The sequence below is a fragment of the Lutra lutra genome, chromosome 6, assembly GCF_902655055.1.
Source record: "Lutra lutra chromosome 6, mLutLut1.2, whole genome shotgun sequence".
Lineage (NCBI taxonomy): Eukaryota > Metazoa > Chordata > Mammalia > Carnivora > Mustelidae > Lutra > Lutra lutra.
In genome coordinates, this window is record NC_062283.1 from 74,946,569 (window position 1) to 74,973,523 (window position 26,955).

Here is a 26,955-nt window from a genome sequence, read left to right on the forward strand (position 1 = left end):
CAAAATAACTTTTGGTCTCCATGCTTCCTTTCCTGCATTTCACTCAGGAATTTAAAATTCTTACATACAAATACCATATATCCAATAAAAATATATTGAGGGCCTACTGGGGCCTAGGGACATGGAACAAAAGTGGAAATGGTACCCGCTTTCATAGAGGAGGTAATAGTCTAGCAGAAAAGATAGACAAACAGGAAATATACAGCTACTAATTGTAACAAGTATTATGGGAAAAAATATGTTATTGGAGAGAGTAGACAATACTTAACAGTGCTAATAAAAGTAATTTAATTTTTTAAAAGTCTGTATTAGAAAGTTCCTAGGAAAATAGTCATTTGAGCTTGATTCTACCTATAAAACAGTCAGGAAGAAACAATTATTTATGGTCTATCCCGCTGTAGGACTTTGAAATTTAGAAACCTAAGAAGGTACTTATTTTCATATTTCTTTCTACCCTTGATAGTAATTTGTCTTCTGTGGTATTGTGAGGTTTGTTTGCCTAGGTACATAGTATTCTTAGTTTTTCTTTTTTTTTTCTTCCTAACTAGGAATCTTCAGATTTAACACCTGCAAATGTTTATACCTAAAAACAACAGTTGGTTATTGAGCTATTGTGTATGTCAGGAGAATCTGACCAGGGTAATGTTTATCTCCATTAAATAATAGATCTAGCAAATCTGTTATATAAAAGACTATTGTGTTATAGACATTATATCATCAAATTTTCAATGCTTTTTTAAAGATGAGTAACAATAGCATAAACCTCACTTTTATTTTAGGTGGACTGAACACTAAAACCTCAAGCATATTCCTAAATAATTGGAAAGAATTAGTTTATGGAGAAGGAGATGAAATTTGTTTACTTAGATTTTTAAATGTAGTGCTTGAATTTGAGAAGAATAAATATGGCCTGGCTATTGTGGTACAGAATTGCTCCTATAACATCAGGAAAAGCTTTTTAGCCACACTCACTCATCAGTGCTGAGACTTGTCCCCATGCATCCTTATCACCTGGCTGGTTCTCATTCCTCCGAGCCTGACCCCAGAGGGCAGCAGGACCAGGAGCTTGAGCTTTATCCTGACAGCCAGCTAGGAGAAGTGCGATGGAGGCGGGAAAGGGGCAAAGAGGTTGATGGAGGAGCCGGGACTCCTGGGAGTGAAAGAGAAGGGAAACAAAGGCATCCCTCAATTGTAGATGTGGTACTGAGGGTGCAGAGAGAGAACTGGCATATAGGCAAAGACGCATCATTTTATCAGTGGGTCGCGGGACCCACGCATTTGCCCCACGGTGCAGTTGGTATATTTGGCACGTGCAGCTCTACCAAATTTGCCTCAGGGTGCTGTCTCTGATCTCTCTACCTGACTTAAACTGTCCTTAAGTTCTCATTTTCCCCTTCATAGCCTTCATCAGAACTGTACATTAGTAGGATATTGTCTTTCTTCTTTATCACATTACCCACCTTCAGGTTCTAATTGTTCAACACATATTTGTTAAAGCAGTGTGTGACAATCAAAGCTTTTGATTAGTTGCTCTCAGCTTCCCCCTTTGTCCACTAGGACTTCAGTCTAAAAGTGCTGCTCTTGATTATTTCTTCATTTGGAGTCTCGTGAGCATCACTAACATGCTTGGAAATGTTAGTGTTGTTGGTTTTTTCTTCAGAAAAATCATTCAGTTGGCTTGCAGTTAGATATTGGTGACTGTTCCCATCCAAAATGCAGCTGTTCATCCTTACAGAGTGTCACCATTCGTGTTAATGTTGTTAATTATTTTTACTTGATGTTAAGATGATATTTTAGAGCTAATTTAGCTTTTTTTGAGGCTAATATGGAGAGTTGTTGGAGAGGGGAGTTTATGAGTGACTGATTACAGAAGTATTTGGATTGTCTCTTGTTTTGGGCAAATCTGCATCCTGCTTCCTTCTTTTCCATAGTTAAGCAAGAGCTTCTTGGGATCTTTCTTATATTGGTGTTTTCAGCAAACTGTGTTGACATATATTGAGCTCTTTCTTTTAGCTGTGTGTTTCTAAGCTTTGAAAGATGAGGAAGTAATTCAACTTAAACACTAACTTTCAGCCAATCTCAGTGTACTCAGCCAGTAAAAGTTCTCAGTCCAGCTTCACAGCTGCAGGAATCTGAAGCTCTTGCTAGAGCAAGTAAGGGAAATGAATAAATATAAGAGGCTTACCAATTATCAGATATGTGGTGACGTATATGATAACCCCAAAGAAATACTCACAAGTACTTTTTTAAAAAAATATTTATTTATTTTACACAGAGAGAGAGCAGTGGGGAGGGGCAGGGAGGGTGGGGCTTGATCTCACAACCTTGAGATCATAACCTCAACTGAAATCAAGAGTTTGTCGCTTAACTAACTATACCATCAAGGTGCCCCTCACAAATCCTAATTCTTGGCTGTTGTCCTGGATCTCTAGATTAAGTTCCTTACTTCCTTACATGTTGATTAGGATATACATTAAATTTACTAATCTTTCATGTAAATTTCAAATTTAAAAATGAGCCTGGAAACTTAATTTGTGAAGTAAGAATTGTTAGAAATATTATATAGTTCTAATTTTCTGGAGGTTGCTGAAATAGTTTTGGAAGAGGTTAGTTTTATGCTGGTCCTGGAGTAATTAGTAGAAAATGTTAGATATAACTTATATTTGCAGAAGTGGTTTGGGTGAAGTCATTTCTATGGTGTCTTGACAACACCTTGCATTTAGGCACTGGATTAGCTATGTAGCTATGATAATTGAATAATCCTTAGTAAATGATGAGTCAAATTTGATTTACAAATTTAGAAAAGTGATTATTCATATATATTTATGTATATGTATATTATTTATATATTTATATAATTATACTTGGTATAATTATAATATGTAATTATTTATATACATTTATAAATTTTTGGCTACATATTATTCATGGAATAGGAAATGTATTGGCTTAGGTTGCTGAATCCTTTAAGACTGACATAAGTATTATCCTTTGAGATACAATAAATCCAATTGCCTGATGTCTAACTTTTCAATAATTGCCTTCATTCATTTATAAACTCATTTGTTCTTTTTCCAAGCTTGCAATTATTGCTCTCATTATGATGTAATGTGCATATTACTATAGAAATTTAATGAAGTTGTAGTTCAAGCTTGACTTTACCTTATTAGTGGGGAACCTCTATGCAGAACTCTTTCTAAATTAGGGAGAACCTCATGTTCTTGGCAAGAGCAGATCTGACTCGGGACCATCACTGGCTGCTACATCTTTTTGCCTTAAATCTGAACCAGGGGTCATTGAAGACAGGGATGTGAAGAAAACGTGGGTTTCTTTGATAGGGAAGTTCTCAGCATTCATTCTTTTTTGGGGGGGGCATTTTTTTTTTTTAATTTTCAGCGTAACAGTATTCATTGTTTTTGCACCACACCCAGTGCTCCATGCAATACGTGCCCTTCTTAATGCCCACCACCTGGCTCCCCCAACCTCCCACCCCCCAACCTCCCACCTCCCGCCCCTTCAAAACCCTCAGGTTGTTTTTCAGAGTCCATAATCTCTCATGGTTCACCTCCTCTTCCAATTTCCCTCAACTCCCTTCTCCTCTCCATCTCCCCATGTCCTCCATGTTATTTGTTATGCTCCACAAATAAGTGAAACCATATGATAATTGACTCTCTCTGCTTGACTTATTTCACTCAGCATAATCTCTTCCAGTCCCTTCCATGTTGCTACAAAAGTTGGGTATTCATCCTTTCTGATGGAGGCATAATACTCCATAGTGTATATGGACCACATCTTCCTTATCCATTCGTCCGTTGAAGGGCATCTTGGTTCTTTCCACAGTTTGGTGACCGTGGTCATTGCTGCTATAAACATTGGAATAGAGATGGCCCTTCTTTTCACTACATCTGTATCTTTGGGGTAAACACCCAGTAGTGCAATTGCAGGGTCATAGGGAAGCTCTATTTTTAATTTCTTGAGGAATCTCCAGACTGTTCTCCAAAGTGGCTACACCAACTTGCATTCCCAACAATGTAAGAGGGTTCCCCTTTCTCCACATCCTCTCCAACACATGTTGTTTCCTGTCTTGCTAATTTTGGCCATTCTAACTGGTGTAAGGTGGTATCTCAATGTGGTTTTAATTTGAATCTCCCTGATGGCTAGTGATGATGAAAATTTTTTCATGTGTCTGATAGCCATTTGTATGTCTTCATTGGAGAAGTGTCTGTTCATATCATCTGCCCATTTTTTGATATGATTATCTGTTTTGTGTGTGTTGAGTTTGAGGAGTTCTTTATAGATCCTGGATATCAACCTTTTGTCTGTACTGTCATTTGCAAATATCTTCTCCCATTCTGCGGGTTGCCACTTTGTTTTCTTGACTGTTTCCTTTGCTGTGCAGAAGGTTTTGATCTTGATGAAGTCCCAAAAGTTCATTTTCGCTTTTGTTTCCTTTGCCTTTGGAGACATATCTTGAAAGAAGTTGCTGTGGCTGATATCAAAGAGGTTACTGCCTATGTTCTCCTCTAGGATTCTGATGGATTCCTGTCTCATGTTGAGGTCTTTTATCCATTTTGAGTTTATCTTTGTGTATGGTGTAAGAGAATGGTCGAGTTTCATTCTTCCACATATAGCTGTCCAGTTTCCCCAGCACCATTTATTGAAGAGATAAAGATTTTTATTTTTATTTCAGAAAACTGTGATAATTCATTAATTATATCATATATAATTAATATTATATATATTTTTATATTATTAATTATTTATACATATGTATAATTATTTTTAGATAGGGCGAGGAAAGGAGAGGTATGGGGAGAGGGAGAGAATCTCAAGCAGACTCCCTGCTGAGCACAGAGTCAGACATGGGGCTCCATCTCACAACCCTGAGATCATGACCTGAGCTGAAATCACAAGTCAGACACTTAACTGACTGAGCCACCCAGATGCCCTTTAATGAGATATTCTAATGAATGGATTTGGTCAGCTTTGAATTGGATAAAACATGAAAAATTCAGTATTATAAGCATAAGGCGCTAAATTACTAAAGACAAATGGAAGAGTTTATATTCCACAAGCGAGTGGAGTGAAAACAAATCAGGTTACCATCAATGGATTTCTTGTCCAGGAATTACTCTGGGTCGACTGTGGAAAAGAATTCCAGAAATATGTTAGTACCGAGTCCCATCCAAACACACTAACCTAACCCTTCTGTGTTTATTGCTTTGATACATCTAAGTGTATCACAGTGGTGAAGCTCATAGAGAAGAGGCTGCTTTGAGGAGCAAAGTCGGGAATGGGTCAATTTTAGTTCACCAAAGTTCTAGGAAAGTTTTTGTCCCCAGAAGATGAGAAGTACCAATAATATTTGGTTAGTGTGTTTGAACTGGACTCAAGACCTGAGGTTGAATCTTGACCATGTCACCAACCAGCTTGTGGTTTGGGCAACCTCTCCTAGCCTCAATTTTCTCATCAATGAAATGAGGATAATCATATCTATCTTCAGGATGTTAGGAGGACTGTGATAATAAGTCACATTAGTTACCTAGCATATTTCAGTTGCTTAGTAGAAGTTAATTTTATCATATGTTTATGCCCTAGCCAGAGTCCCACCAGAAACAGGCCTTGGAACAAAGTATGGATATACCATAACTATACTTTTCTTCTTTGGCTTATTACTTGAAAAAGCCATAATAAAAACAAGCCTAGTAATTGGAAATAATTGAGGGGAAAACAGACTAACAGACTGTCTGCTTATCGGTAAGTTGAGAATTATAGTATCTGATTTATAAGAATATTATGAGGATTAGATGAATTATCATGTGTAAAGGCTTAAAACCATGTGTAACACACACAGGAAGGGCTCAACGATATTATTATTATTACAACATTGTTAATATTATTAATACTATTATTGTTACTGTAGAGTAGGGATGAAGGTCAGGCTCTGCGGTCAGGGAGAACTAGGTTTATATCCCTAAACTTGCTCAATGGGACACCCTGAGAATTTACTTAGCCTTCTGAAATTAGCCTCATCTATAAAATGGAGATGACAATAGTTTGTCTGCAGTTGGTCTGTTAGAGGATGGAAGTAATGAAATCGAATTTAGCACAGTTCCTGGCACATTCAAAGCACTTTTTAATTTTAGATTTTTATATTAACAATGCTATTTGCTCATTTATTTACCACTCTTTGACAAATTTTTATGAAGCACCTACTTACCATCTGCCAGGGGCTCTCTTAAATATTGGGAACATAGTGTTGAATACAATAGAATCATAGCCTGATGTTACTAACATTTTATAATATTAAACAGTAAGCTCTATTTAATAGTTTTTTTTTAAAGATTTTATTTATTTATTTGACAGAGAGATCATAAGCAGGCAGAGAGGCAGGCAGAGAGAGAGGAGGAAGCAGGCTCCCTGCTGAGCAAAGAGCCCGATGCGGGGCTCGATCCCAGGACTCTGAGATCATGACCTGAGCCAAAGGCAGCGGCTTACCCCACTGAGCCACCCAGGCGCCCCTATTTAATAGTTTTAATCAAAGCAATTTTTTCATGAGGAACAAAACTAGACTTCAAAGAGAAGTCATATGGACTATTTAAATGAATCAAATATCTTTATCTGCATATTATTTACACGGAAATAGATACTTCTAAATACTTTAAATTAACTTGTTTTCTTGACAAGTTTGAAGATCTTTACTTCTCATTAGAATTTTATTTACTCCATAAATGTACATAGCAAAATTAATGAGACTATATATATATACATAAAATATACTTGAATGTAGTTTTAAATTTCAAGCCATAGAGTTATTAAATATTTTCAAAATTGTTGATATCAAGAATATTCAGCCCTTACCATGCTGTTTCCCTCAGAGATTATGCGAAATTTAATTATGGTTTTAAAAGACATTGTGAATCATGAATCTTTTGATAAATCAAACAAAGCGTGAAATCATTCTGCAAGACTATTTGGCTGTCATATGATTTAACTATAGGTACTTGGCTTACTTTTTTCCCACACAAACACTGAGTAAGCTTTAACTCTGTAGAAGAGTATATTATTCTGTCATCCTTACTATTCATGGCAAGAATTTCACGTATTTGAAAGAAGTCATATTCTTAACTAACATCTAAAATTCCAATTTCGTGAACTCTCTGCCTCAAACTTTTTTTGGGTGAGTTGTCTATGTACAGACTGGCATTGATTAAATGAAATAGCAAGAGGAAAATCTGTAAATGCAAAAGAAGTAATTTCAAAATCTATTAGCTGAGAGATTTCTGCTCAGACTATTTTTGGAGGACATGAGTAAGGAAAAAAGTAAGATACAAGAAACTTTTAAATAAAAAGGCAGAGAATGACAGTCATTTGAGTCATTTTCAAAATAGAAAACACTGCGCAAAAGAAAAAGAAAATGAGAAAAACATTTATCCTGCGCAACATATTAAAATATTCTGAAAGGACATGAAAATTAATTATGTATTTCAGTTTGCCTTTACAAATGAGCTAGAAATGTCAAATTTCTGGATGAATGAGAAAGCTAAACGCTGAATCATTTTGCAGGTGTTTTCTGAACACAGCAGAACCCAGAGGATTCTGACACGCGTAAGATAAGCCCCACAAAACATGGCAGGTTTATCATACTCGTAAGCACATTGTTGTTGACAACATGGTCAGGAGCAAAAAAGCCCATCTTGTGTTATGGGCTGAAAGACAGTCTAATGTGGTAAAAAGAACAATGGGGAGGCACTCAGAAGACCTGATCTAATTCTGCCTCTGCTCCATACTTTGGCAACTTTTTCAGGAACTATGGCATAGAGGGCCTCTGTTCTGAAATTAGAGAATTGAGATTAGAGAGTTAAATATATTCTTCTCTAAGGCTCCTTCCCACTCTAGCGTTCTGTAGCTTTGTGATTGGTTGTTCTCTTAGAATCTAAACCATAGACGTAGTCACATCCTCCTTGCATAAAGTTCATGGCAAAGAGAACTTGCTCTATGTTTAGAACAGTAATCACTGGAAAGCATGAAAGGCTTGAATATCTTGAAATTAAATAACTACATGGTTACTTATGCCAAAAAATTCTGGTTCCATCAAGCACAAATTCTTTTTTTTATTTATGTATTTTTGTATTTATTTATTTATTGATCAAAATAAGATAAAGCAACCCCCTCGCCATACGATTTTATGGTCAAAAGGATGATTGTATCTATGATTAAGCGACCAAAGAGAGCATGCTTTTGTATGGAAATGTGTGACTTCTTCAGGAAAACAGTTTTGGACATGAGTTGTAAAAAGAGGAGAAAATCTCAGTGATTTGTGCATTCCTGCAATCACTTATCTAAAACACTTACCCCTTTAATAAACTTTTCTATATATGAACATTTAGACTTGTAGATTGAATATTCATATTAGATATTTCTTACTACTTTAGAAAAATAATCAAAAGATAGAGAACATATACAAGGTATATTAAATGTAACAAAAGAGCATCCTAATTCTACATTCTCTTTTTCAAAAAAAAGAATCAAGTTCAAGTTGAGATCTGTTTTTCCAAAATTCTTTAAGAATAAATGACTGTATGGATAAACTTGGGTGGCACACTGCGCACAAATCCTCCCTCATCTTAGTATTCGCTCTGAACATTAACATCTTCTGAGGATGTTTTGCAGTAAATTTAATGTTGTTTTACGTTGTTGTTGTTGTTGCTGTGTATTAGAGATGGAGGGAGAGAGGTGGGGGAGGGGCAAAGGGAAAGGGAGAGAAAGAATCTTAAGTTCTTAAGCAGGCTCCATGTTCATTGTGGAACTGGATGTGGGGCTAGATCTCAGGATCCTGAGATCATGACCTGAGCAGAAATCAAGAGTTGGACACTTAACTAACTGAGCCACGCACGTGCCCCAGTAAGTTTATTTAACTTAAAAAAAAAACTTCTTTGACATTAAATTCACATACCATAAAAGTGATCCTTTTGAAATATACAGTTCAATGGCTTCTAGTATATTCATGCCCCATCACCACAAACAGCTTTAGATCTTTAATCACCACAAAGAGAAACTCTAAAGCTGTTAATGTGACTCCCCAGGTCTTCCCAAACCATTCCCTCCACACCAGCCCTAGGAAACCACAAATCTACTTTGTTTCTATAAATAAGCATATTTTGGGCATTTTATATAAATGGAAACATACATGTGTTTTGTTTCATTCAGCATAATGTTTTCAAGTTTCATCCATATTATGTCATGTATCAGTACTTTGTTTCTTTTTTATTGCTGAATAATATTCAATGGTGAAGACAGACTACATTTTGTTTATGCACTCATCAACTGATATTTGTGTTGTTCCCACTTTTTGGTTATTATGAATGACATTGCTGTGAAGGAATGTTAAAATGTTATGCCTGTATACGTTTTCAGATGAGTATATGCTTCTTTTTTCTCTTGGGTATATACCTGGGAGTAGAATGCCTGGGTCATATAGTAACTATTTAACAACTTGAGGGGTTGGCAAACTATTTCTCAATGAGGCTGCACCACTTCACATTCTAACCAGCATTGGATGAGGCTTTCAATTTCTCCATATCCTTGCCAATACTTGTCGTTGTCCACAGGCATCCTGCTATAAAGTGATATACTTCACTGTGGTTTTAATTTGCATTTTTCTATTGAATAATGATGTTACACATCTTTCCATGTGCCTTTTGGCTATTTGAATATCTGCTTTGGAGAAACGTCTATTAATGCCTGTTGCCCGTTTTCTAAATTGGGTTATTTATCTTTTATTATTTAATTGTAATAGTTCTTATATATTCTAGGTATAGGTTGCTAATCAGATATATGATTGGCAAATAGTTTCTTCGGTTCTGTGGATAACCTTTTTACCTTTTGAGGGTATACTTTAATGGGCGAAAGTTTTTAATTTTAGTGAAGTTCAATTTATCTATTCTTTTTTCTTTTGCCATTTGCACTTTTGGTGTTATATTTGTGACACTCTTGCCTACCCCAAGTTCATGAAGATTTACTTATTTTTCTTCTAAAAGCTTTACAGTTTTAGCTCTCACATTTAGGTCTCTGATCCGTTTTTAATTAATTCTTGTGTGTGGTGGGAAATGGATCCAACTTCATTCTTTCGCACCTGGATATCCAGTTGTACTGGCATTGTTGAAAAGACTATTCTTACCCCCATTCAATTGTCTTGACACTTTTGTGGAAAATCAAGTAATCATAAATGTGTGTTTTTGTTTTTTTCTAGACTCTCAATTCTGTTCCATTGATCTACATGTCTATCTTTATGTCAGCATCACACTGTCTTGGTTACTAGAGCTTTGTGTTAGGGTTTGAAATCAAGATCTATGAGTCCTCCAACTTTGTTCTTTCTCAAGATTGTTTTGGCTGTTTCACATTTTCTACTTTCCAGCTGAATTTCAGAATCAGTTTGTCAATTTCTGCCAAAAAAAAAAAAAAAAAAGCAAGCTGGGGTTTAGTGTTGCTTATATTTGAATCTGTAGGTCAGTTTGTGGGGGGGGGGAGAGTATTGCCATGTTAGCCATCTTAAGTCTTCAGATCCAAAATCTATCTATAAACTCTATGTTCCTTTCTTGGATGGACCCATTTCAAGGTGGAGAAAAACCTCTAGTGATATTCTCCTTAGCACTGTTTTTGGGGGAGCTTTGTTTAATACTAGAAGACATTTTTTTTTCCATCTTTGTTGATGGTACAATATTGGAAGAAATGATACTTCTTTCTGACCAGACTGGTGAACTGAAATCAACAATATTAAAGTTGTCAGCCTAAAAAGTAAATAACTATATTTACGTTCAAAAACATAACTGTTCAACAACATGTCAGAAGAGGTTTTAAAAATAACAAGTTATAGGTAGTTGATATTTATTTTAGTTTGATAAGAAAAGAGTTAGGGCATGATAAATGGTTTTTTAGATATCTGAAATTCTACCTGTGGAAGATGAAACAAAATGAAGCAGAAGAATAGGATAACATTGTAAGGGTACAGATTTATTACAGTGAGCATGCTTTGTATATTATAAAAGGCAATTTTGATATATTTATTAAAGTATTATGTAAAAAAGATCATCTTAATAATATTTGATATTCAGGGTATGTAATGACCATCAAAAGCTGTGAGAGCCTCAGTGATTAAAAAGATAGTGTCATATCCAGTATCTTCCATTTACCAAGCAGGAGAAAAGGATTAGAATATTTTAGAGAAACTCTTATCAACAAGATTTGCAAATGATTTTCTCTTTCTGTCCAATTGCATGTAGTCCAAGTAAGGCTATGGCACTCTAGGTATTTTTTAAAGTCGACCCATTTTGCAGCTGACTTTTTTCTTTCTGGATTAAAAATAGATGGCAGAGGTATGGAGGCACACTCTTCCATGACTGAAGTGACAACTTAAGTTAACATGGAGATTAGTAATAATAATAATAATAATAATTACAAAATGCTTTCTTTATAAAGTTGGTAGGATTATTAGTCTCATTTACTAATGAGTGATTTAAGTTTAGAGAGGATATATAACTTGCCCAAAGACATAGAGCTCATTAGTGGTGGGGCTGGCATAACTCAAGGGTGTCTGAATTTCGCTGCCATGTTTTTCTACCTTCGAAGAGAAAAACTTAAGCAAGAATTATGAAGATTTAATTTAATGGCTCAATTCCTTGAGCATATTTCTGTCTCCTTTATCCTCATTGTGCCATTTCTTCTGCATTTCCTTTGCTTTGAAAAACTTCATGGAAGTAGGTACTCTAGTGATTCTAATACATCTGTTCATTTTTTTGAGTGTGTTGAAACTTTTAGGCATGAATAAATGTGGTGACAGCTTGACATCTCTTAATACTGACAGGTCATGAGATAACACCAGGAAGCACTAGAAACATAAGGTGTTATGGGGTATTTGGCTCCTCTCAAGCTATTTTTATGTATTTTAAAGTCTAAGATCTTTTAGTTGTGTCCTGATTTTGTTTATCCTCAGAATTATCTATACACTTAAGGATGCTTTAACTTGAGAAAAGTCTCTAATCTGAGTAAACGTGGCCTGTGAGAGAAGTCTATGTAGTCACTATGGTTCCCTGGGTCAACGCTGTTTATACCCGTGCCCTCCAGGAACAGCTGAAGATTCTTTGACTGTCCCCAGATCGATACCCCAGAAGGGCTGCCATAGCAAAGTACCACAAACTGAAGGGCTTACAAAGAACAGAAATTTATTTTTCACAGTCTGGAAGCCAAAAGTCTGAAACCAAACTGTTGGCAAGGCTATGCTCCCTCCAAAAAGCCTCTAGGGAATGATCATTCCTTGTCTCTTCCAGCTTCTGGTAGGGCTCAGTACTCCTTGGCTTGTAAATGCATTACTCCAATTTCTGCCTCCATCTTGCCATGAGGTTTCTCTCTATAGCTGCCTCTTCACATTGTCTTCGCTCTTTTTATAAGGATAAACAGTCATATTGGATTAAGGGCCTACCTTAATTCGATATAACCTCATCTCAACTCGGTTATATCTACAGAGATTCTATTTCTTTTTCTTTTTTTTTTTTTTTTAAGATTTATTTATTTGACAGAGGGAGCAAGATCACAAGTAGGCAGAGCAGCAGGCAGGGAGAGGAGGGGAAGCAGGCTCCCCGCTGAGCTGAGAGCCCGATGTGGGGCTCCATCCCAGGACCCTGAGATCATGACCTGAGCCTTAAGTCAGAGGCTTAACCCACTGAGCCACCCAGGTTCCCCTAGAGATCCTATTTCCAAATAGGATCGCATTCATAGGTACTGGGGTTAGGACTTCAAAGTGTCTTTTTAAGAGACACAATTCAACCTATGACGCCAAATCCGGTATTTGTGACACTTGCTGGGGTCTCACCTACCAAGGTCAATCCCCCAGAGAAGCCCAGAAGTGGGGGGTGGGAGGGGAGGGCTCATTCGACTAAAAATAGGTTTGTCTCTTAGCAGTTGGAATGATTGCTCTTTCACCAGCTCCTTCACAGAACGGTCGTATTTTCATGATGATGTGAATTTTCTCATATTTGAAGGGTCCCCAAGCTGATGTTATTTCAACTAGTGCAGTGTGATGTGACAACAGTAGTGCTGCAATGCAACGCAAATATCAACAACCGAGAAATCAATAGACGGGGCAGATGCTGTGACTCAACTAGCTGTGACAATCAGTAAGTGATTGATGTGAGAAGCACAGCTTTCGGTGGCAGCTGCTTCACTGAGAATTGGTTTTAGTGAATCACCCCCGCAGCTGCCATTTTTCTCTGAGCCAGATAAATCCTGACGTGAATAAGCTGCTGTTATTGGAGATGTAAATGCAGCCAGTAATAAATGTCACTGGCCTCAGTCTGAGACATGTAGTCACTCACAAATTCAAGGAAGGGGGGATGATTTTGACGTTAAATATATTTTTGTGGAGTTTTGGCTCTTTATTTTTGATCCGGTCTGTCACCCTGCATTGAATTTAATGTCTTAATGTGAAGCTTATCTATATCAGTTCAAGTGAAGCATATGTAAATCAGTTAATTCTTCTAAAAGCCAAATATATTTAATATGAGGAATTGAGTGGGCCTAGTAAACAACACTGGGGAAAAAAATAAATCCTTACAAAAAGTATTAAGATTTTCCTTTGTTCTAAATTTGTCCTTCAATGACAACAGTGTCTTCAGTTCAGCTGTGAGTGTGGGACTACAGTGTGAGTGGTAGTTGTGACGCCCAGTCTACACAGCCTAACACAGTGGCCTGCTCCGAATAGCTCTCCAGTTCTAGACAGACCAAAAATTAGAAAAGCGAAGTTTTTTTTAGTTGACCCAAATACCTGGATTAAAGAAAACTCTTTAAAATGACAATGACAACAAGCAACAACAATGTCAAAAAGAAAACTAGGCTGCATCCCTTAGCAAGGATAGATAGGAAACCAGAGATGAGCATTACGGCTTAGGTCTCTTTACTGACGAACTGAGTATGAAGTCTTTACTTGGTTGCTTTGCTTTTTAGAGACTGTTTTTACAGTTGGTGCTTATGAGTAACTCTTGAAAGACCCTTCAAGAATGGATTTATCTCAAAATGCTATTTCAGGTTTTTTCTTTTCTTAATATTATTCTAAAATCTGAGACTGACATTCTATATCTTATTCAGTTAGAAACATCTCTAAATCTGCAGCATGTTAAATAGTTAGCAAAGATAAATGCCTTTTGAATAATGTTCCTCTGTAGAATTCTCTTTTATGTGTGTTTTTCCCTAGACTATAGGAGAGAGAAATAGCTATGACTGAGAATATCAGGACAAATAGATGCAAGGAGACCTTTCGCCCAAGAACTAACGGAATCAAATCACATAGGAATTCACACAGTTAGATTTGAAAGGAAATGGAGGTCAGGAAGAGAAAAAAAGAGTTGGCTGTAACGTCAGTTTTGTTAGTGAAAAAAAAAAAATTAGAGTGCATTTGAAATTTTCTCAGACCTTTTCTGGTCCTATGTTGGTAATTGGTTATTTATTTAAAATTTTTTAAAAAACATTTGTTTATTTGAGAGAGAGCGAGCAAGGGAGCATGTGCACAGGTGGGGAGGGGCAGAGGGATAGAGTCTTTAAGCAGACTCCCTGCTGAGCGCCGACCACTAACCAAGGCTTGATCCCAAGACCCATGAGATCATTACCTGTCCTGAAACCAGGATTCAGATGCCTAACTGACAGCCACCCAGGTGCCCTGGTAATGGGTTATTTAGAAGCAATTTGGCTTTAGATGCAGCTGAGTTTGTTTTCCCTTCCCCCCACAATAAAGAAATGGCCTATGATCTTGTGCTAGTCACTTAGCCTTCTAAAGTAGTTTCTCCTTGGGTACAAAGAACATCCTAATAATGACTATCATTTATTAAGCACTTACTATGTGTTAGGCATTATACTGAGTACTTTTCAGACATTGTCTCACTTAACATTCATAACATATTCTGTGAGGCAGAAGTTTTCTTTCCACATTATAAATACAGAAAGTTGGGCCAAAGTTATCCAAGTTATAGCTATTAAGTTCTAGAGACCATCTGGCTTCAAAGCCCATGTGTGTAGCATTATACTGTCTTTAGTATTAGACTCTTTCCCAGCTTTAGCCTTCTCTGGCCAAACCTTTTGGACTGTCTGACTTCCTTTGCCTAATGTTCCTCCCTTTGACACCATCTCTAAATGGCTCAGGAAGGGTTATGTTGCATAGGCCCTTAAAGCTCCCACAGGCTATCTGAGCAAATATGGAAAATGAAGTCCGAAGGCTTTACTGTTTTGTCACAAGTCAGTGTGTCCATTTCATAAAAGCATCTTGTCTTACCCAAAAGAGCACTAAATAGTAACAGTAACAATAACAACAACAATAATAAATGTATTTATAGAGAATAATATATTGTAATATTTTTATATTTAATAATATATGTCATTTAAAACTAAGAATCTATTTATTGTGCTCCTCTTCCACTTCACACCCGTTACTCTAAAAGAAGTCCATGAAATCACTTTCTGGTAGATTTAGGAGGATGGAAACACTTTTTTTTTTTTAATATTGGTTAATTTGTCTTTATTTTTTAATTTAAATTCATTAACGTACGGTGTATTATTAGTTTCAGAGGTAGAGTTCAGTGATCCATCAGTCTTATATAATACCCAGTGCTCATTACATCATGTGCCCTCATTCATGTCCATCACCCAGTGTTGTCCTGAACTGTCCTCAAGGATATTGTTGTACTTCTAAAAAAACAGAGCTGGCTCCTTTGAGCAGGTCACTGATCTCATCAAGGTGAGGATGGAGCATCTGGTATTAAAACGCAATGCCAATACAATGTCCTACAAAAACCACTTTGAAAACATAATGTGGCATATTTTCCACGTATTTACTTTTTGGGGCTCCTGTGGGTTGAATGAATCAAGTTTCACTGCTGTTCATGAGACAGTATGTCTCCGTGTCAGGCAGACTGGGTTCCCATCTTGACACTGCTTGGTGCTGGTTCCATTATAACCACAGGCTCTGTCAGGTATCCAGTAGTATTAATGTCTACTTTTGAAGGCTTTTGTAAGGATTCAGTGTGAGAATGTCCAGCGTGAGACATCTGGAAAATCATGAACACTCAACACTTGTTAGCTCCCATGTTGGTATATTCACGTTCCTATATAACATCTTTTTCATTGGCTTTCTTTGTGAACATAAACGCCAGATCTAAATATGCTAGTGTCAATGTAAGAGTGTTGGGTTAGTACTCGGAATTTTAACTCTTTTTTTTATTAACACAGAAATTACTGTATTAACTATGATGCCGGACAGTGTTCTCTTTAGTCCCAGATATACCTATTAAAATGTTGTAAATCATTTAGAGCACATCTGAGGCTTATGAGATGATTTCCTGGTGTTTGAGGGTTGTGATATAAGCAAGAAAGTACTATAGGCTAAGAAGTTTAATATTGTTGGAAAATTTTAAAATACAGGGTGCCTGGGTGTCTCAGTTGCTTAAGCGACTGGCTTTGGCTCAGGTCATGATCCTGGAGTCCCAGAATCGAGTCCCACATCGGGGGGCTCCCTTCTCTGCAGAGAGTCTGCTTCTCCTTCTGACCCTCCCCCTGATGCTCTCTCTCATTCTCTCTCAGATGAATAAATATAATGTTAAAAAAAAATTTAAAATATAACTTCCTTTATTGAAGCTTGGCAAGCAAACATTAAAAAACTGTAAGTAGTTTATAATAAATGTGTAACTGGCGCTTTAGCAATGTGGTTTTCCGATGACACATGATAAGGAGGTAGAGAAAGGGGCTTTCCTGAGTGATCAGAGTGGCTTTCAGTTTATATGTTCAGTGCCAGGAATTTTAGAACCACACAAGCCACACCTGAGGAGATGGGCAGGACAGATGGGAGTGAAGCATGACAGTTTTGCATGTTGTATGCTAAGTACCATGAAACACAATCCTCCTTCCTGCCCCCGCCCCTGATACACGTATACCTTCTTCCCTTATATCAGCTCAAGATTAGAGAAAAGCTCTTTTTTTGCCACAAGCTAACTTGATGGTGTACGGTAACTTTTGTTCAGGTATTCTGCAACCATTTATAAAGGAGAGGTTATTTTAGGGCAAGCCTTTCTACCCTGATTTACTTAAAGGAATAAATAGTAATGTCTGGTCATTATTTTAAAAAAAGGGGGGGTGGAATCCCACAATTTGAGCCAGTATTAAGAACTTTAAAAAAGATTATGAAACTCAAGTATAATGCTAGAAACAATAAGGACAACCACCGCCCCCCCACACACAGTTTAAAGACCATGGATAATGCAGTCACTATGTGAAGAGGAAAGATTACTAACAGATTTCTCTTCAAAGGAAAGGAGGGGAATATCAATTCCTCATACAAAGTGAATTAATATGATTGGTTTCAATAAAAATATAATGGTAAAGAATCCTGAAATTTTGATGTCCTTGGGTAACTACAATGTACATTCTGCAGCCTAAAGCTACGGAGAAAATAATCTTAAGAAAAAGCTAATATAGTTATCGTCATCAGTCTGAAGTGGATAGTGGTGGCCAGTGGAATGGAGAACAGAAATCTTTGGTCTGATGGTTCCCTAAAAAATATCCTCTGGTGGCAGAGGCCAGGTGGGGAGGGTGAGCTATCTAAGAGCATGGCACACAACGCTGCCTGAATATTCTGGAATGCTGGTGATCTTCCAGTAATAGGAATGCATCTGGCGAGTGAAATAGATTCCCAGACTCTTACATTGTCACAGTTGACTTGCCCATTGCCAACCTTGTATTAACTTCAAAGCATAAATTTAGATCCACTGTGACTTAAATTTAGATCCAGAGTGAAATTGAGATCTATTGCATCTTTGAATGTAACTTAGTAAAAGTTGGGGAGGCTTTTGTTTTGTTTTGTCATTTCCAGATATTAGCCTTGTAGAAAGGATGAGAACAGTAACAAAACACTTCTGCTTCCACTTCCCTCTACTCCTCTCCTCTTGTTCCTTTCTCACCATGAGAATAAGGAAAAGAGAAAATGGTGTAAGTACCTGTTGCTTGTTCTTTTCTGTCTTGGCCTTCTGGACATTTAACTGGAAACTAAGGCATGATTGAGGCTTGGCTTGTTCAGAACCCTCATTAGTGCTTTTTTATTTCAAGAAATGTTTGCTTTAATTTTTCATGAGAACTTTAAACAGATTGAAGAACTATAAGCTGTATCAAATCCCCTTTAAATTTGTCTTCTTGGATTAAGGTTAATTCTGTTCTTTAGATTTCAAATCACTACCCTTCTCTTATTAAGATAGGAATAAACATTTTTATTTATTTATTTAGCCTTTGCTGATTACTGATTCTTCTTTCTGCCTTCTGGGAGAACACCTGTTAAGTTTTTGACACACTGATCTCTCTGAGCCTGACATTCTATCAATTCTCATTTTTTCAATTATATTCTATACAAAATTGCTAAAGTTTCCATTTTAAATTTTCTCCTCTTGCCTGAGTCCATAGTTTCATGGCTTATTGTTCATGTCCCCTGGGCTCTATTAGGACCATTTAAATGTCACCAGCTCTCCTCCTTATCAGTTATTTTATTAGTGGTTCCACTCTCCTAGTTCCCCAAACATAAAACCTTGGAATTGTTCCAGCTCATGGCTTTCCTTCATTCACTAGAGCTATCACCATGTTCTACGGAGTTTTCCATTTTGAAGTGTTTTTTAGATTCATCTGTATCAGATAAGAGATGTTTGCCAGTTTTCACAAAGAGCCAAAATAGCTGGATTCAACACGATGCAAATGTAGTTTTGTACTGTGGACAGCTCAGGTCAATGGTACAGGGGTGGAATAGAGGCATAGCTCTGCTAAGAATGCAGGCTCCTTCCATCCTTTGTCATCCCCAAAGTCTTGATTGTCCTTGTCTGCTTGATGGGTGATGGCTCAGCACAACAGGCACAAACCGGTGTTCAACAAGGGGACAAGAGTAGGCAGAGGCCACATTCTCCTTTCTTTTAGGAAATAACCTAAAAATGAAATACATTACTTCTGCTCATAACCCATCTTCAAATGGCAAAATCCAGGGCCTTATTTAGCAGCGTGGGAGGCCTGGTTATATGGTCTTTAGCTACATGCCCAGCTAAACTTCCTATTTCTACAGAAGACAAGGAGAAGAACTTTGGGAACCAACTAACAGCAGCTGCTACACCTTCCTTACTACAATTTTATTGTCTTTACCCTTTGGTGTGCCTTTATTGCCCATTGCCAAGATTATTGCTAGAAGACTTTTAGCTGGATTTACGGATGGCTCATTATCAAGCCACCCATTCTTTCTTTTAAAGAGCCACTCCCCCCCTCCCCCCGCCCCTTGTTTAACCTCCTGCTCTTAACCTTCAAAGCTCTTTATTATCTGGTCCTAGTCTACCTGTTTCAATCTTTTTTTCAAAGTTCACTCATTCATTGATTCATTTATCTATTTAGTAAATATGTGTTGAGTGCCTGCTCTGTGTCAGACATGGAGTCATTTATTTTCCTAAACTAGGGCTGTGGATGGAAACATCTTCATGAATGCACGTACTTGCTAATGTCACGATGATTCATTTCTTTGAAGCTTGTTTTCACCATTGTCATGCTTGAGAGGTTAAATACATTTTAAGAACAGCCTTTTGAAACTAGGTCTTGCAGTTGAAGTAGTTAATTTGCTTTTAGGAATCAGATGGTGTTCACTTAACCCATTTCAACTTTCAGGTTTTTATGCATTTTAGAACTACGATTTGCTTTTAAAAACAAAATGAAAATAGAAGAATGTTTATTGAAGCAACTATAACTAGATTTAGTAGCTCACTGAAATTGTAAAATTGCTCAAATGCAAGCATGAACTAAGGATTACTTCATGTGTTACAGTTGTCCAGCTGCTTCTTTGTTCCCAAACCCCTTAACCTTGTCCTAGGTCCTTCAGACTGAGGTGTGATGGTATATATCACAGAACACACCTGGTTTGGACTTTGTCCTCCAGATTACATTTGCTTCTTTTTCTAGGTAATTAGAGACAGACATTTATTTAATACAAGGAATCTGACGTTATATTTATATTTAGTTCTTTATTCTTTCAGAGAAGATACTGGAGCAGGTCCAGGTCCAGGCAAGGTATGTGAAGCTGAGTCGCACAAATAGAGGTCAAATCTTTATTTAAATGTTTGATTTTTTTTATCATAGAGTTTTTATTTATTATTATATATATATTCTTATATTTTATTTTTTTGTCAGAGAGAGTATAAGTAGGGGGAGCGGCAGGCAGAGGGAGAACCAGGCTCCCCGCTGAGCAAGGAGCCTGATCTGGGACTCAATCCCAGGACCCTGGGATCATGACCTGAGCCGAACACAGCCTCTTAACCGACTGAGCCACCCAGGCGTCCCTAATCATAGAGTTTTCAAACTAATTTTGATTTTTTTGAAAAATGCATTAAATATTTCTGAGGATTTTCTGATTTCTGAGGATTCAGGGACCTCCTAAAATCTTGTGTTTGAGATGCTCCAGATCCTCCTTCTTTATGTAAATTAATTGTATGTCGACATGGCTGGCTGCTTGAGTCATTAAAACTTGCAAGTTAGGAAATATATATTTCAAAGAGAAAATAAATACTCATTATTTTACCAAACACTAGGAGCAAAAATTATCTTAAATGCTATCAGATCATCATAGTTTAAGTATTTACATTTACAACTGAGATCAGATCAGGATGCACAGGGAAGCCTCTCCATGAAAAAAGGCTGGGGCATTAAATGGGAAGATGAACAAGTGCCCAGTCTGAGTAATTTTAGCTGCTTTTTTACATTCTGTCTTGAAATGGCTGCTCTCGTTCCATCTCTAGCCTGGTAGCCTCATCTCTAATGGCCGTGTGGTTATGTCATTTTCAGACTACATCTTTTGGAGGAGGAGGAGGAGAGGAGGAAGAGGAGAGAGTGGGTAGAGCCTGGGAGCTGCTTTAACCAGAGCAGTTCTGTGTGTATCTGTCTTACATATGGGCCATCTGCTAAAGAGTTCATTTGGGAAAAAAAATAGTTTGAAAACCACTGGACTAGATAATTCACAATTCTGAGTGTACGTGGTTCTGATATGATGGATTTCTGCTGACCTGCCCACACCTTGCTCTGCTCCTCTTGTCAAGCCTGCAACCAACACCCTTTGGTGAGACTGCTGGCTCCTCGCCTTGAGTATCTCCTAGCCTTTGTATATAACACTATGTTTTCTCTAGATTTAATAGCAGTTCTAAGAGAGATAGTAGAGAGAATTAGACCTTGTGCAGTAGCAATGTCTTACAGATCCTGCATCTTATACTGAAGTTCAGGAAGAACATAGTAGAATAGCCAGTTATATTATTTTATTTCATTATTATATTATTTCATTTTAAATTTCTGTCAATGTATCTAGTATATGTAATAATTTATAATATAACATATAACTTACATTAGTCTATTAGTAGAGTGATACTTATAATTTATAAAAATAAATATTCATAAATAGGAGATGTGTTACTCAAACAATTTTGTTGTTATTAAGGGCATGCCACTGTTCTTGAAATCTTTTCAGAAATTACTGCTCTTTTGTTAGTAAAATTGTTGATAGTTGATAACTTAGGACAAGTAAAGACTCTCCCAGTCTCTTAATCTTTAATTTTGATCTGTGTGAGTTATCAAAAATATGTATGGAATATTATTTTCAAAGTCCATCCTATAACTATACTTGGATATAACATAAACTGCAAAGAGGTAGAGAGGGAAAAGTAACTATGTCAGCATACTATTTCTTTTTTTGTTTCTTGGTTCTATTACAACGGGCAGGAATAGTGGAAATTCATAAGATGAAAACACTAATATGGTAAAGGTATACAAAAGGGATTTTTTAAAGCATGCATTTGAAAGACACAAATAACAATGTTTAGTTTTATCAAACTTACTTTAAATTGAGTTCCTGTTTGCAGTTTCTACTAGATCTTTGCCAAGAGCTGTATGCAGATGTTTGAGAAAATTAGAACTACAAAAGTATGTTTTTGTAATCTTGTTTTTAGGGGTGAATATTTATATTACAGTACATAAATTTTGAAGCTTATACATTTTTATTTTATTGCTACTTCCCCCATGATCATGTTTTCATTTATTTTTCTCTTCCTCTTCTCAGTTCCTTATATTTGGCCTGAACAAATTAGACTCAACTGAAGGGAAATAGTCCCAGATACAGAATGAGAGGAACAGTGCAAACCATATGGGAAGCTGGGTACAGGAACAAGTTAAAAGATATCCATTTTGGATTTTAAAATTCTTTCACAGTGATAAAGTATGCATCCAGGCAGCTCCGAGTCTGAAAAATACCTCATGCACCTTGACATTCAACAGATATTTGTTTTATTCCTCCTACCATGTACAAAATGTTGTGCAAGAGGAATGAGTCACAGCCGATGTCCTCAAAAGGCTTTAAAAATTGGTGAGGTGGAGATGGGAAGCAGTAATCAGAAATTTGTAAGTTCAATAATGGAGATACACCAGAGTGTTTCAGAGCACAGGGGAAGGAGCATACTAGCCCAAAGGGCATAGAAGTCTTCTGGGATAGGGGTGCCCAAGTTAACCCTGAATGGGAGAATGTATGCTAGCCAGGGGATAGAGAGGGAATCGCGGGCAAAGGACCTCAGTCACAAGGCCAATATAAATAAGGCAAAGAGGTGCCATTAATTGGGTATGACCTCAGAGCTTTAGGACTAATGCAGGTTGGGCATGGGTGAAAATGAAGGAGAGGTGGATTGGGGCCAGCTCCTGGAGGGCACCATGCATTCTGCAAAAGGGCTTGGACTTGATCCTGTAGGTGATGGGAAGGCTGTGAAGGATTAATTAGAGAATGACCCTGAGCACATTTACTTTGAAATAATTCCATCTGACATCTGAGTAAAGAATGGATTTGCAGGAAGCAAGAATGCATAAGAGAAGAGTCATTTAGGATGTCGTTGCAAGAGTCCGAGAAGAGTAAATGGCTCCTATTATTTTTCATCCTCCTTGTGTCAGGTGCTCAACCCTGGGGTACAGGGCCCATTTCGTGAACAGAAATTATATGTACGTTGTTTATCTTTGTTTCTTTAGGAGCAAGATTGTTGGATTCCTTTCACATGGTTCCCATTTGGGTAGTAGGATATTGGTACAATGCCTCAGGGCACTTAAGAAAGATTTAAAAAATTTTCTACAGTCCTATTCCAAAAGTATAAAAAGTTTCTACAGTTTCCCAAAGGTGTAACCATGCCAAATATTTTCTTACATTTTTCTGTGCCTATAAGTATTTGTTGTAATGGACAGTCACTTTTAGATGATGACCTTCTCAACTTGACATTAATCCTTAACAGCACTGATGCAGGAATTATTCACTGCATTTTGTAGCTGGCAATTCTAGGTACTAACACCTGTTATTTGAGATGAAGGCCTTTTGACTTTTAACAGAAAATTTTATTGTAGAATTGGAGGTGTTGATTTTCTTAAGAAAGTCAAGTCATGGTGTTTACCAGTTGTAACTCTATAAAAACAAAATGATTAGAATTTGTTAATGTAAGGGCACCTGCATTAATGTAGGGACTCAGTTGTTTAAGCATCTTGCTGTCAGCTCAGGTCATGATCCCAGGCTCCTGGGATGGAGCCCCACGTCGGGCTCCCTGTTTGGTGGGGAGTCTGCTTCTCTCTCTGTCCCTCCCCGATCATGTTCACTCTCTCTCTCTCAAATAAATAAAATCTTTTTAAAAAAATAAATAAAATTTGTTAATATAACTGAATTTGTTTCTTTTCTGGTACTTAATAGTTTTTTTTTAATTAATTTACAGGAAAGAAAGTTTATCAGAGTTTCTTCCTAAACCTCTTAGAGATAACAGCATATTTTAATCAGAGACTTGTAAGTATCCTTTTCTTCTTTATTTAGAGAACTAGATATTGATTTTGTGGAAGAATTGGCTCCTTCGAGAATACTCTTGACAGGATATGGCTAAACAATCTGAGTTGACGTGCAAAATTTGAGTGAGAGTAAAACACACAGAAAATCACCTCTCAAAACCCAAAACAAAGAAATCAAAACTGCTGTTAGAAAACCATCAAATCTATCTATAGCTTGTGAACGTTTGACTTATTTTTTGGCAATTTCTCTTTCTTGATGTCACTGTCATTACTTTTTTCCCCTTTGTGAAAATATCTGTGTGTCTGCATATTTTAGGAAGTCTGTAACATCAATGAGAAGGAAGAGGAAAAGGGTAGGGTGTGAACACAGGAAAGGGAAGAATTTGTATTCTGTAAAAAGTTACATGGATTTAGGGGGCCTGGGTGGCTCAGTCATTAAGTGGCTGCCTTTGGTTCAGGTCACGATCCCAGAGTCCTGGGATGGAGGCCCATATTGAGCTCCCTGTTCAGCGGGAAGCCTGCTTCTCCTTCTCCGCTCCCCCTGCTTGTGTTCCCTCTCTCTCTGTGTCTCTCTCTCTCTCTGTCAAATAAATAAATAAAATTAAAAAGAAAAAAAGTTACATGGCTTTGGACGACTTTGTATTTTCCAGTCACACTTTCAGGGAAATTTTGTACAAAATCAGACCTAGGTCTCCTAATAGCTAAGGTTTAGTCACTTTCATCATATTTTTGAAGTGTCTGTTACTCTGCTAGATGCAAAACTGGCCAACTCAGGAACAGGGAACTGGGGACACCCTTCCTGCTTCAATTTAGCAAGAGGCCAAGACAAGCATATCTTTTCACAAGCAGGTATTTTATCAGATAAATTGAGAAGACTCAATGAGAAGAAGAAGAAAAATCTTTGTCTTAAAAGCATATCTGTAGCAACAGCATTTAATATTTTGTTCCCTGAAGGACATTTGACATCTCATGTAGTCCTCTTCTAGCACTAAGACAAATAATCGTCATACTGAGTTGAGAGCAAGAGTCTAGGGCCCGTGGAGTAAACACAGACAATGAAGCAGTCAGTATCTAATGTCTGGAGCTGAGAAGTTCTTCACTAGGTGGTAAGAGCTTAGCATACTTCTGGGCTTCTCAACTGTAAATATTTGTGTTGACTAGAGTTGATGACTACCTTAGATCATTTTATGATTTTAGGACATCCCTGAAACTTTGTTGCTTTGTAGTTAATAGTCATTTTATCTTGGGTAATCTATGCTTATTATACTGACTTTAACATGTGCGTAGTAGCTAATAAAACCAACCAGCAGGAACAGAGACATATTTCTAGCTTGCTTCATCAGATAAGATCTCGACAAATTGTTTAATTAGAAGGTGTACTGAAATCTTAGTTACACATGCTGTCACAATATAGGTGGTTTCCTAGCTAAGTGACATTAATTTTAAGTTCCAATGCATCCATATTTGAATCTTGTGTGTTTGAGCGAGTTACCTGAATTCTCTAATGCTTCAATTTATCAGTAAAATCAAACTAAAAATGCTTAATTTTTAGGCTTGCATGGGGATTAAGTAAAATGATGAAACAATATAATATAAATAATAATACTGAAATAAACTACTACAATCATAATTTCCTATCTTTATTATATTGTTTCATAGACTTTGAGGTTTTGGCCACATAATGATTTCATTTGTCTGAGTATATAAACTATTTATAAAATCACTGAAAGAATTATGAGAATGGAGATTTCTGGCCACATTCCCAGACATTTTTAACAAGTATCTCAGATAATGCACATGAAATTGACCTACAGGCCACCCTTTGAGAAACACAAATTTTCTCTTAAAAATAAGCCTCAGAGTAGTTGATTTATCAAATCACAAGTGAACTTTGTGCAAAATATATATTCTTAGGGCTCCATCTTGGCAGATCCTGAGCAAGGCCTTGCAACTTGTTTTCAACAACTTGCCATGCCGATTTTTATATTTGCAAACCACTGCTCTACAGCCTCACCATATTCTAACTTTTGATTGATAAAGCTTATAGCTGTGCTTACCATATGTAGATGAGGGGATATCATTATGGGTCAATGCTTCAACTAGTCTGGTTCAAGTTCCAGGAGTGAAGGGATGAGCGTGGATGTCTGCATTTGCGTACATGAACAAGGCTGACAGTCTTCTTTACCTTGGTTATGTAGCTGCTTTAAGTAAATCAAGTCAAGCCCATAAATTGTGGAACCCCGGAATGAGAAAAAACTGTTGGAAACCACCTACTTTGAACCTGTGTTTCACGGGAAGAGGACAGTGGGGCTCCAAGGTCTGCTGAAGGCCAGAGGACAAGACCAAACTGACACTTGGATTTCTGTTCCCAGCTCGGTCCCATTTCCATTGCAGTTGGTTGACTTTGATTCTGTTATTTCAATGAGGTGCAACCTGTGAAACCAGCTACTCTTGTGCTGGCTGTGGGCTTCCCGGCAGGCATAGAAAGTGCTGTGTGAGTCAGCTTTCCTACTTAACTGTTCAGCTGTCTGAAAGTGACAGCTTCTTCCTTTCTATTTCTAGTTCTCTCTCTCGAATAACAAAGAGGCAGGAAGGCCACTGAAAGACTGAAGGTACGCCCCAGGAGAGGCAGCTTGTTCCAGCAGTGGCACCATCTTCTCAGTTGCCTTCCTGATTCTTTATCTTAGCCAGACTCATCTGCTTTTTCTCTCTTTATCTCTAGATGGCAGAGCCATCATTGCTTTTGTCTGTCATTTTACTCTTGCATCATTTTCTCTTAGCACTCTTTACATCATTTTACTTGCCCTCATTTGGACACCATTTAGCTCTGGCGTGCCATTAAGTTCAACAAATATTAAATACTACTGTGTTCCAAGGACAGTCTTGGGTACCTGAAATGCATAATGAAGCTAGCATGGTCCTGGTTTCAGAAGAGTTTTCAGTGTCATGGGGGAGAGAATCAATACAACAAATCTGCAGGAGTGTTTGAGAGTGTTACAGTAGCCAAGGATACCATGTCAAGAGAGTCAAAGAAATATTGGGAAAGGAAGTGACATCAGTCTTTTT

General features: G+C 37.2%; 1 protein-coding gene across 9 annotated transcripts in view; it reads left to right on the forward strand.

Moving 5' to 3' along the window:
- Positions 1-26,955, forward strand: part of PKIB (cAMP-dependent protein kinase inhibitor beta) — a 111,977-nt gene that overhangs the window by 44,333 nt on the left and 40,689 nt on the right. For 6 of the 9 annotated variants that reach the window (XM_047734923.1, XM_047734929.1, XM_047734931.1 and 3 more), the window contains one exon: positions 23,823-23,890. The exons of 2 other annotated variants lie outside the window; for them this stretch is intronic. The gene's annotated coding sequence lies outside the window, so the exon portion shown is untranslated. Of the gene's footprint in view, positions 1-20,081; positions 20,116-23,822; positions 23,891-26,955 lie in introns of those variants that run through there. One more of the 9 variants, XM_047734927.1, reaches the window with a different exon arrangement.